Source organism: Microtus ochrogaster, linkage group LG4 (genome assembly GCF_000317375.1).
Source record: "Microtus ochrogaster isolate Prairie Vole_2 linkage group LG4, MicOch1.0, whole genome shotgun sequence".
Lineage (NCBI taxonomy): Eukaryota > Metazoa > Chordata > Mammalia > Rodentia > Cricetidae > Microtus > Microtus ochrogaster.
Window position 1 is genome coordinate 66089131 of NC_022030.1, and position 12510 is coordinate 66101640.

Genomic DNA, 12510 nt, shown 5'->3' on the forward strand with positions numbered 1-12510 from the left:
GTCACACATCACAACACACACTATAAATCTATCTATCATCTACCTGTCCATCCATCTTCAGAATGGCTAGAAGGGGTTAAAGAAGCAAGGAGTCTCAAAGAGGCATGAGTAGGCAGAGCTTGGAAATGGATAAGAATGTAAGAGTCTGTGGGAGTGAAAAAAACCAACCAGCTTGTCTCTGGAGAAGCCCTTTGGGGCAGCAGCTGTTGCTGTTATTGCTGCTGCTGCCAGGTCATACATAGGTTGGGGTGCAGCTGCAGAGTTGAGCCCAGCACAGAGGTATCGAAAGGGCAGAACTGAGTCCAGACTGACAAACGAGGAGATGAGTGGACAGACTGGTCCAGATGAACAAATGGAGGAGGAGGAGGGTAGGTGGGTGGCTGTCTGAGTAGATGGTGTCACTGGCAGGGACCTAAATGAGCTGAAGTTGAAGCCCCCAAGGGCAGGTTGGACTTCTCTGCCTGTCGGTCCCGCTACACATCAGGCAGAGAGATGACAGGTGACTGGGGATCATCTCTGTGTTGAGTGCCCAAATCTTTGCAGGGGTCTGGGTGAGGGGCTCACACCTTTTTGTTTGTGTGGTGTGCCTCATGAGTTCCTGGACTTGGCTTTTTAAAAATATGGTTTTAATAGGCCCATGCGCTCCTAAAGTTCCAGATCACCCCAAAATATGTATAGGGAGGCTCTTTCCAGTCCCAAGAATAAGTTATTTATCAGTTTGTGCTACAAAGGTGGTGCCGGACAGGTGGAGTGGTCACCAGGTTCAACCATCTTCATCTCCAAATGGAAGCAGATGCTACTGCTTGTAAAACAGGCAAGGCAGTCTGAAAACCTCCTGTCTCGTTAGGGTTCCTATTGCAGTGATAAACCCTACGACCCAAAGCATTTTAGGAAGGAAAGGGCTTCTCTGTTTGCAGCTGTAGTCTAGTGCGTCATGAAGGGAAGTCAGGGAAGGGTTCAAGGCATGTCTCAGTCAGTGTTCAATTACCATGAAAAGACACCAGGACCATGGCAACTCTTATAAAGGAAAGCATTTAATTGGGGCTGGCTTACAGTTTCAGAGATTCAGTCCATAAACTTGGCAGGGAGCGTCACGGCACACAGGCAGACAGTACTGGAGAAGGAGCTGAGAGTTCTACACCCAGCTCTGCAGGCAGCAGGAGAGAGAGAGACTGTGGGCTTGGAATGGGGCTTTTTGAAACCTCAAAGCCCACGGCCAGTGACATACTTCCTCCAACAAGGCCACACCTTCTAATCCTTTCAAATAGTATCACTCCCTAGTAACCCAGTATCAAATCTATGAGCCTATGAAGGCCTTTCCCCATTCAAACCACCATGAGGCAGGAACCTGGAGGCAGGGCCTGAAGCAGAGGCCACAGAGAAACATAACCTGTGCTTCCTGGCTTGCTCCCCATGGCTTGCGCAGTTTGCTGTCATATACAACCCAGGACCACCAACCCAGGGGTGGCACTGCCCACACTAATCTGGGCCCTCCCACATCAGTCTTCAGTATTGCCTACAGACTGTCCTATGGAAGCATTTTCTTAGTTAAGATTCCCTCTTTCCAGATATGTCTAGGTTAGCATCCAGTTGACAGAAATCAACCATCACAGCCACTGTAGCCTATTGTATGGAAGTGCTTAGGACAGGCCCAGCCTGCTTTTACACGGTCCTCACTACATCACACACAAAGGAAATACAAGGCGAACAGTGCTCAGACAGGTGCTGGAGAGAGTCCAAGGGCTGGGGCAGGGCCTCCAGCAGAATGTACCCCCACATCCCTTCAGTCATAAGGACTCAGCATAGAGCTTTATGTATGGCAAACTTAACTTGGGCTTTTTGGAACCTCTGGAATTTTCTAAATATTTTTGGTCCAAGGTTGGTTGAAACCCTAGACGTGGACAGCTGTTTTACTATTTCTGATTAATACAAAGGTAAACTGAGACTTGGAGTAAGCACACGAGTTGTCCAAGATTACCTGGTATAGCAAGTATCTAAAGATGGGTCCAGATGTTTTGTCCCTGGCAATACACGCATGTCACTCCTTCCCCTTAAAAACCGGAGATCATGTCCCACCTTGAACCTGGACTGGGTCCCAAACTGCTTTACTCAAGAGATGTAAGAGAAGTAATGGGAGGGGTCTTAGAGCTCACACATCAGGAAGGTTCGGCTTACTCGGCACAGAGGTCCACACTTACTATCCCAGCTCTTGGGAGGCTGAAGAAAAAAGGAAGCCACCAAGATCCAGGCCTGGGCTACTGAGTGAGAAGCCCAAACTATAGAAGAAGGAAGGAAGGGAGGAAGGAAGGAAGGAAGGAAGGAAGGAAGGAAGGAAGGAAGGAAGGAAAGGAGGTGGAGAAGATGAAGGAGACAAACAGGAAGAAAACTTGATGGCCTCTGCTTCTTCATTTTGGAAGACTCCATGTTGGAGGGAAGCCCACCTAGAGGAAGGCTGAGGCCCTCAGCTGGCAGACCCAGCTGACTCCAAACTCACACACAGCTTTCCGAAGGTCCTTGTGCTACCACAAAGGTGACTGCGCCAATAACATACAAGGCAAAGACTCATTTCCACTCAGCTGTGCAAACTGTAAAGTCCTGAGCATCATGGCCACAGCTTGCACAGCTTTGTGTTCCTCACTTCATGTGTCGTACCTGGGTGAGTGGGAATGGCACAGCCAGAAGCAGGGGTGTGTAGGAGAGCATGCGTGGTACCCAGAAACTGTGGACAAGGATGCAGGTCGGAGCCATCGCTTCCCTGCCCCCAGCGTCACTGCTACTTCCTTCCCCTTCTCTCTGTCTTCTGCTAGGTACAGTGTCCTGGCCCCCAAGGCTCGGTATAGGACAGTTTAGCTTCTGGTGACAGGCTGCATCCTTTGTCTCCCAGGTGGGAAGCTGCTACTGCCACTATCACCTGGGCTCTTATCCCTGGACTCAATCAATCCCCCTTTCAATCCCCGAGCCCCATCCTCAGGAACGTCTGCTTCTGAGGGTCCTAGTCTCTATCACGCTGCTCTGCCCGCAGTGTCTGGCCTATGGAGGGCGGCTAACTCCTCTTTTCTTGTACATTTCCCTATACCCACCTGGGCCTTCCTCCCCAAACCTTCAGAGCACAGATGTCTGTTGTTTGTTGTTTGATCTCTCCCTCTGGGGGAGTCCAGGCCACACGCAAATAATGTTATTAAAGCTGGAAATGACCTTCAGAATAATTTAATCCGAAGCCTCCATTTTATAGAAGGGCAAAATGAGCCCAGAGAGAGTGTTAGCCCAGCTACACACAGGGTCTACGCTAGCCTCTGGCCCCTGGTCTTCCAGACATGGATCCTCTTCTTGCCCCGGGAACAGCACAAACACTGACTTGTGTGTTCTCTTGTTATTGTTTGCGAGGGTGTGTAGGGCCCCTTGGTACCCTACAGCAGGCAGTGTTTGGGTGGCCAGGAACTATTCCATCATCCTTTCCTAAGAATTTATCAAGGATCTGAGGTCTCTGATATGTAAGACTCCAGCACCAGTGGGTGGTAACTCCTTCAGGCGAAAGGCTGAGAATGGTTTCCATGGAGACCACCCAGGCTCTGGTTTCCAAGGTAACACTTACAGGAGGTTGCAGCAGCCTCCTATTTATGTCAACTTAACATTTCCAACGGCTCTATTCTTTTGCCCTAGCCCAAACTGAATGCAAGGCTTCCTTTCTGGGACAGTGACAGAATTCACGGGCCAGAGGGGAATTTAGTGAGGTTTGCAGTTCGCTGAAAGGGAGGGCACCTCTGCCAACAGGCTTCCTCCAGCCCAGGGGCAGGTGCAGAGACAAGGTGAAATTCTGACAAGACATGGGAGGACAGAAGTCCTGCAAGGAAGGCAGGGGTCACTGATGTGTTTTGAGGCTTAGAGCATCTGTTCAGAAATAGCAGAGGCAATAGCAGTTGCCCATCTATTTTATTTTAAAATATTTTTATTTTAAAAGTGGTTAGCTTTTAAAAACTTCCCAAGTGGGAGCAATGTGCACACACACACACACACACACACACACACACACACACACACACACACACATCTGCCACCACTTCACCCTAATTGTGGATTTCAGAAAAATCAGCACAGAAAAACCTACCTCACTGTAACAGGAACAAAACATTGCCCCTTTAGTGAAACCCCATCCCAAACAGAGGGCCGCTTCCAATCTCTTGGCGTTACTACAACATGTATTCTTCTTAGACGTATATTTTCACGTGTTTATTGGTTATATCTACAGGATATAAAGAAATTTCACAGAAATTTCCTGGTCAAACCAAGGCATCACGTTGTAGAATTTTACACTGTCAAACCACTTGAGTGCTGGCGCTGGCTGAGGAGGGTTTATACAGATGTGAGGAGACAGGTTGTTATTAAGGTTTGTTTGTTTGTTTGGGAAAAAAAATCACAAAACCAATTCCCCCAACTCAGTCAATGAGACCAGTCAATCTCTGACATGAAACCCCAATAAGCACCCTACGAGAGGAGAAAAATCCTATCTGACAATCAATGCATATCTACAACTCAGGAAATGCAGTGCAGTGGTACAGAAGAATCTAGAATGCCCAGTGGCCAAATCAATGGTTTACATGAGCGTCAAGAGAGTAAGTCAATGGATTAACAGAAAAATTTGATAAAATAGCTTATTGCTAATCTGACATAAAACAAAACAAAAACACTTTGAAATGAGAACACTCTCCTCACATCTGAAAAATTATAACCAAGGTGAACTCCTTCTAAAGTCAAGAGCCACGTTCTTGGGGCTGGTACCATGATCCCTGAACGTCTTGTCGGTGTGGTAGACCTAGAAAGAAGTAAGTCTTAGGGCTGAGGTTGTGTCTTACTGTGAGAGTGCTTGCCTATCAAACACAAGAGTGTGATCTCCAAGTCCATGATAAAATAAAATAAATTAGGCGGAGGGAAATGAAAAATTGAATTATTTGAAAGAACAAATAATCATAATCAGGAGAATGAAATAAATTTCTTAGCATAATAAGAAACACAACCAGGCTGTAGAGGCGCATGCCTTTAATCCCAGCACTCAGGAGGCAAGGCAGAGGCAGGTGGATCTCTCTGAGCTTGAGGCCAGCCTGGTCTACAGAGCGAGTTCCAGATCAGCCAGGACTACAACGAGAAATTCTGCCTCCAAGAAAACAAACAAGAAAAAGAAAAAAGAAACACTTGAGTTTGGTGGCTCAATATTATAATGCAGATTGTGTTCTTATAAAATGGAACAATAATTTATATATGTTAATAGTAATAAATCTAAAGACTTAGGAAAAAAGCTAATTCATAAAAGTTTTGCCAGAGCCAGGCGATAGTGGCGCAAGCCTTTAATCCCAGCACTCGGGAGGCAGAGGCAGGCGGATCTCTGTGAGTTCGAGACCAGCCTGGTCTACAGAGCTAGTTCCAGGACAGGCTCCAAAGCCACAGAGAAACCAAAAAAAAGTTTTGCCAGAATTTCACTCTGGGATGGAAACTGTTTTGGAAAACATAAAAAGCCAAAATTTAAAAATTTTAAACATACTGTTGATAATAAATCATAATTTCAGCTCCCCTCAGTAGAGCTACAGCTTTAATACAAGCCCATTACAGAAATAGAGAGTTCATGAAATTGGATTTCTGCTTTTAAGTGTGTAGGAAGAACAAAGGGTCACAAAAAGACACCATGGCGCTGGAGAAATCAATACAGGAAGCTCACCCTAGCCGACAGCCGGACTTGTTTTCAGTATGGCTCATAGCTCAAATGACAGACCCAGAGTAGAAAGCACTGAAATGAATCTTATGCATATGGAAATGTGTAAGACATTGCATCGATCCATGAAGACATGCACTGTAGCTCTGTGGAGAAAGGAAAGAAACAAAACAAAGAGAAGCCCAGAATACATGCTTATCTCTACATACCATACCAAAAGAATAAATTCCAGGGAATATATCTTTTAACTTTTTAAAGATTTATCCTTATTCACATGGAGGTTTCTGTGTATTGTACGTGTATGACTGCAGAGGCTAGAAGAGGGCTGAAGATTCTCCTGGAGCTGCAGGTGTAGGCAGTGCGAGTCAGCTGATGTGGGTACTGGGATCTGAATGCAGATCCTCTAGAAGAGCAGCAAGTGCTCCTTTTGTTTGCATGTTTATTTATTTGGTACCTATGCATGTGCCATTGCATATGTATAGAAGTCAGATGACAGCTTTTGAGAGATGGTTATCTCTTTTTACTGTGTAGATCCTGAGTACTGAACTCAGGCCATCAGTGACTTTACTTGCTGAGTGTGTCTTCACCACTTTCTTTCCTTTTCTTAAAATTGATTTTATTGAGCTCTACATTTTTCTCTGCTCCCCTTCTTGCCTCTCCCCTCCCCTTCAACCCTCTCCCAAGGTCCCCATGCTCCCAATTTACTCAGGAGATCTTGTCTTTTTCTGCTTCCCATGTAGATTAGATCCATGTATGTCTCTCTTAGGGTCCTCATTGTTGTCTAGGTTCTCTGGGATTATGACTTATGGACTGGTTTTCTTTGCTTTAGGTTTAAAAACCACTTTTGAGTAAGTACATAGATAATTGTCTTTCTAGGTCTGGGTTACCTCACTCAATATGATGTTTTCTAGCTCCATTCATTTGCCTGCAAATTTCAAGATGTTATTTTTTCTGCTGTGTAGTACTCCATTGTGTAAATGTACCACATTTTCCTTATCCATTCTTCAGTTGAGGGGCAGTTAGGTTGTTTCCAGGCTCTGGCTATGACAAACAATGCTGCTATAAATATAGTTGAGCCCATGTCCTTGTAGCACGACTGAGCATCCTTTGATATATACCCAAGAGTGGCATTGCTGGGTCTTGAGAAGGTTGTTTCCTAATTTTCTGAGAAATTGCTACACTGACAGCCAAAGGGGCTGTACCAGCTTGCATTCCCACCAGCAATGCAGAAGTGTTCTCTTTTCCACACAACCTCTCCAGCATAAGTTGTCATCAGTGTTTTTGATCTTGGCCATTCTTACAGGTGTAAGGTGGAATCTCAGAGTTGTTTTGATTTGCATTTCTCTGATAACTAAGAATGTTGAACATTTCCTTAAGTATCTTTCAGTCATTTTAGATTCCTCTGTTGAGAGTTCTCTGTTTAGGTCTGAGTACAGACCTTTCTTATTGGATTTTCTTATTGTACATTTTCTTACTGGATTATGTGTTCTTTTGATGACCAATTTCTTGAGTTCTTTGTATATTTTGGAGATCAGACCTCTGTCTGATGTGGGGTTAGGGAAGATCTTTTCCCATTCTGTAGGCTGTAGTTTTGTCTTGTTGACATTATCCTTTGCTTTACAGACTTTTCAGTTTCATGAGGTCCCATTTGTTAATTGTTGCTCTCAGTGTCTGTGCTACTGGGGTTATATTTAGAAAGTGGTATCCTGTTCCAATGTGTTTAAGTGTACTTCCCACCTTCTCTTCCATGAGGTTCAGTGTGGCTGGCTTTATGTTGGGGTCTTTGATCCATTTGGACTTGAGTTTGCAGCAAGTGCTCTTAACAGCTGAGCCATCTCTCCAGCCCATCCAGAGGGTTAAAAATAGATTTTTAAAAACAGTGGGGTTGAGGAGATGGCAGAGTCAGTGAAAGGACTAAATGATCAAAAGAACCTGAGTTCAAGCCCAGAATCCACATAAAAAGCTGGGCACAGTGGTACTTGCCTGTAATTCTAGTGCTAGGGACACAGAGACAGGAGGATCTCTGTGGTTCACTAGCTAGCCAGTCTATCTAAATGGGCAAGTTTCGGGGTTAATGAGAGATCCTGTCTTAAAAAGCATGTGGAGGTCTGAGGATGTAGCTCATTTGGCTGGGTGCTCATCTAGTCTGCACAGAGCCCAGGGTTCAACCTCCAGCACTGTGTAAACCAGGCCTGGTGACTCATGTCTATAATCCTAGTGCTCAGCAGATGGAGGCAGGAGGCTCCAAAGCCCAAGGTCATCCTCAGCTATGCTGAAAACTGGAGAGTAGCGCTACATCATCATCATCATCATCACCATCACCATCACCATCATCATCATCATCACAACAACATGGAAAATGATTGAGGAAGACACTTGACATTGATCTCTGGCTTCCGTGTGTACACGCAAAGTACACAAACACATGCACATACATTTACACAGAAAAAAATACAATTCAAAACTCAAAGGATCAGAAGAACACTGTAGGATAATGTCTGTCTAACCTTTGGACAGGATTTCCAAAACAAGACGTAACAAGTTTATGCAGAATATGGATTAACTCAGACTACAGTGAGGTGAATCATTGCTGTTCATAGATGAGACCACAAGGGAGGAGAGACAAACCACAAACTGGGGTATGAGATTAGTCGCCCATTGAGAACGGAATACAAAATGACACAAAATACATTAAGGATGCCCGCAAACTAATGAGAAAGTAAAAAGCCCATAAAATAGGCGGAAGACCACAAATGGTCACAGGGAAAGGGAAATCTGAGATTCGATAGGTACACCAAACTTTCTCCAGTTTCCTGGTCATCAGAGAGGTGAAATTAAATTCATAATGAAAAACCGTTTTGCTCCCAAACCATTGGCAAAATGTCTCAAGGATGCTCGGTGTTACGTGTTGGCAAGGATGTGGAATAAGAAGTATGTCTCTGGAGCAGCCGAGAGTGCACAGTGGCCAACGCCTACACAACATTCCAGGCTGAATTCATGTGAGATGAACATTTGCTTGCTGTGTGAGCCACTGACTCTCCTTCCTTACATAAAAGAGAAGCCCTTGTCCACACACTCCAGAGGCCCCATCAAAAATGTTCCCCAGGAAGTTGGTGAGGTGACTCATTGTTTAGTATGCTTGCTGCTTTTCTAGAGGACCTGATTTCAGTTCCTAGGGCCCATGTTAGGCAGTTCACAGCCACTTGTAACTCCAGCTAAAGGACTTCTTCTGGACTCTCAGGCACCTGCACTTACGTGTACACACACAAATCTCTTTTTTTTTCTTTTAATTTTATGTGTATTGGTGTCCTGGAGAGCACCTGGAACTGGAGTTACAAACAGTTGCGAGCTGCCATGCAGGTGCTGGGAATTGAACCAGGGTCCTCTGGAAAAACAGCCAGGGTTCTTAACTGCTGAGTCATCTCTCCAGCTCCTGACATGCACATTTTTTTAAAAAAAAATAAGATTCATCTATTTATTATGTATACAGTGTTCTACTTGCATGTATTCCTACATGCCAGAAGAAGGCACCAGATCTCATTACAAATGGTTGTGAGCCACCATGTGGTTGCTGAGAATGAACTCAGGACCTCTGGAAGAGTAGCAGTGCTCTTAACCTCTGAGCCATCTCTTCAGCCCCCGACATGCATGTTCTTAATGATAAAAATAAAATCTTTAAAAGATACTTATGAAGGCACTCACTCTAGTTGTAAGAACTCGGAATTCAAAAAGTCATCATTAAATTGCTAAGTTTCATATTCATACAATGGCCTAATTATAACGGACTGTAAATATGAACTGAAGACTACAGATGTCACACGGGTGAATCTGGGAAATGTATTAGAGGCACAAGTGAGTCAGAAAATAAAACAAAATATTTTGCGGCCACTTGTATAATTTAAAGCAAAACCAAAAGCAAGTTGGGAGGAAAGGGTTTATTTAGCTTACACTTCCAGATCATAGTTCAAGACTGGAGAAAATCAAAACAAGAGCTCAAGCAGGGCTAGAACTTGGAAGAGGAGCTGATGCAGAGGCCATAGAGGGGGCTGCTTATTGGCTTGCTCAGCCTTCTTTCTTATAGAATCCGATGACCAACCCAGGGATAGCACCACCCACAATGGGCTGGGTCTTTCCCCATCATTCACTAATTAAGGAAATGTCTTACAGGCCTTTCTACAGTCCAATCTTATGGAGGCATTTTCTTAACTCTTAACTGAGGTTTCCTCCTCATAGATAACTTTAGCTGGTGTCAAATTGACATAAAATGAGCTTTGGTATTAGTTCTCTTTTTTTTTTTTTTTTTGGCAGACTGGATGTGAGATTTATTCCTGAACATGATTTGGTAGGCTACAGGAGAGCACCGTGAAAGCCCTCGTCACTTGTCCAGGGGACCACGATTAGGAATATATTTGACCCCACAGCCATCAGGAATGAGTCGCTTCTCAGCAACCATGTCTTCAAATTCATCTGCATTAAACTTAGTAAAGCCCCATTTCTTTGAGATGTGGATCTTCTGGAGGCCAGGGAATTTGAACTTGGCTCTACGAAGAGCCTCAATCACATGTTCCTTATTCTGCAGTTTAGTGCGGATGGACATGATGACCTGGCCAATGTGAACCCTGGCCACTGTGCCCTGGGGCTTCCCAAAGGCACCACGCATGCCTGTCTGGAGCCTACATTGGAGACAGCATTGAGATCAGAGACTTGAATAAGTGCCAGAAAATTGTCTCCAAGGTCCCTTAGGGCAACCCATACAGGTAACAGGCTGGATACACTGCCAAGGAGGCTGCTGTTTGCAACCATTGCACACCAGGTCCCCAAGGGGAAAGGGACCAGTTCATGTCTTAAATATGGAGGACAGAGGCTGAGCATGATCATAGAGTCTCCTAATAGACTGCCATAATTCCCTGCCTCTGGCTCTGGGCCTGGATGCCTTCCCAAGCTCCAGAGATGACTCACTTCCACTCATCTCGAAACTGAGCGTTTTATGACTTGCCTTTATCAACAAAATACTGTCCAGTAATACGCTGGAACTCCCAATCCCAGGCCTCAAGGACTGATGGCTTATGCATCCTTTCCCTTATAACTCAGCTGATGAACTATCAGGTACCAGGGAAGACCACTGAAGATCAGTGGCCCTTGGTGGCCGAGTCCATCTTGCATGTCCAGCTCCAGTCAAGCTTCCCCAGCTGAACACAAAGCGGGTGTAATCAGGTACTGCTGTCAAGCTATGTCCATCACCAGCCTCGGCTGTCAGCTTGTTCTCAAAAAGCCAAAGACAACACCATCAATAGGAAGAAAATGAAAGGTATTCTAAAACTGGTCCTGAGAAGAGAAAGAAGTGTGGTTCCCCAGAGCACTGTCTTGGAGAGCTGGGGTACAAGGATTTCCATAGAGAGGAAAAGGGGGCACAGTGTGCAGAATGGTGAATGCCCGATAAGGTTCAGTGGGGTCTGTCACTGTCTTCTTCATCCATGGTGTGGATTTCCTCTTTCTGCCTTTTGGTCAGAACATGGTTATTAACCTGGACCCCAGAGGCTATGTATGTCCTGCATTTATTTATGCAAACATAGTTGATTGTCTGCAAGTTAAGCCTCAAAGTACTTTATATGTTTTATTAGTTGGTACAGAAAACTGAAGAAGGGGGCCAGGGAGATGGCGCAATAGTTAAGAGTATGTATTGCTCTTTGCAGAGGACAGGAATTCGATTCTGAGCACGCATGTTGGACAGATCACAGTAACCTGTAACTTCAGCTCTAGGGATCTGATGCCCTCTTCTGGCCTCTGCAGGCATTTCCACCCATGTGTGTTACACACACACACACACACACACACACACACACCTTTAAAAAGTAGAGTTTAAACTGGGCAGTGGTGGCACACACCTTTAATCCCAGCACTTGGGAGGCAGAGGCAGGCAGACCTCTGAGCTAGTTCCAGGACAGGCTCCAAAGCCATAGAGAAACCCTGTCTCGAAAAAACAAAACAAACAAAACAAAACAAAAAAGCCTATACACTCTGATACACTCTTGAGTTCTGGACATCTATAGAAACATTATTCAACAATCAACATATTTATTTATTGATTGATTTATAGACAGGGTCTCTCTAAATAGCCCTTGCTGTCCTGGAACTCGCTCTGTAGACCAGAGCTGGTCTTGAACTCACAGAGATCCACCCGCCTCTGCCTGCCAAGAGCTGAGATTAAAGGCCTGAGCCAATTTACCCTGCTCAACTATTAATATGTTAATCGTGTAGGGGTGGGGTCTGTCTTTAACATTTAGAAAGATGGGAAAGGGAGGGGACATAGCTTTTCAAAGGACAACTTGCAGAGTGGCTATGTGACAGTCTTAAATCTGGTGGGTTTCTAGGACACATCACTTAGTACGATTCCTATCTTATGGATGACACCACACTAATGATGTCAAGTATTTCGAATGTAACAAATGCTTCATGATATGAACCACACCACCAAATGAAAACTCCAACCCTGACTTGATGTGTAAAAATGTTCTCACTAGTTTTGATCTGTGTTCTTCACAACTGCAATTAAACCTCTCAACCTATTCACAAAAACAAACAAAAAGCTCTGAAGTGAGGTGGTGGCGGTGGGGGCACACTCCTTTAATCCCAGTGCTCCGGAGGCAGGAGGATTTCTGTGAGTTCAAGACCAGCCTGGTCCACAGAGAGTTCCAGGACAGCCAGAACACACAGAAACCCTGTCTTGGAAAAAAAATGAAACAAAACCCAAAACGAAACAAAACAAGCACAAATTAACGAACAAAAAGGCGCACACTATTAAGGAGCAC

The 12510-nt window shown here is 44.8% G+C and overlaps 1 non-coding gene across 1 annotated transcript; it reads right to left on the reverse strand.

The window, feature by feature from the left end:
• Positions 1-10422: 10422 nt before the first annotated feature.
• LOC113457710 lies at positions 10423-10557 on the reverse strand. The gene has a single exon (XR_003378219.1). It is a non-coding gene; the product is annotated as a small nucleolar RNA SNORA70 (small nucleolar RNA).
• Positions 10558-12510: the final 1953 nt, after the last annotated feature.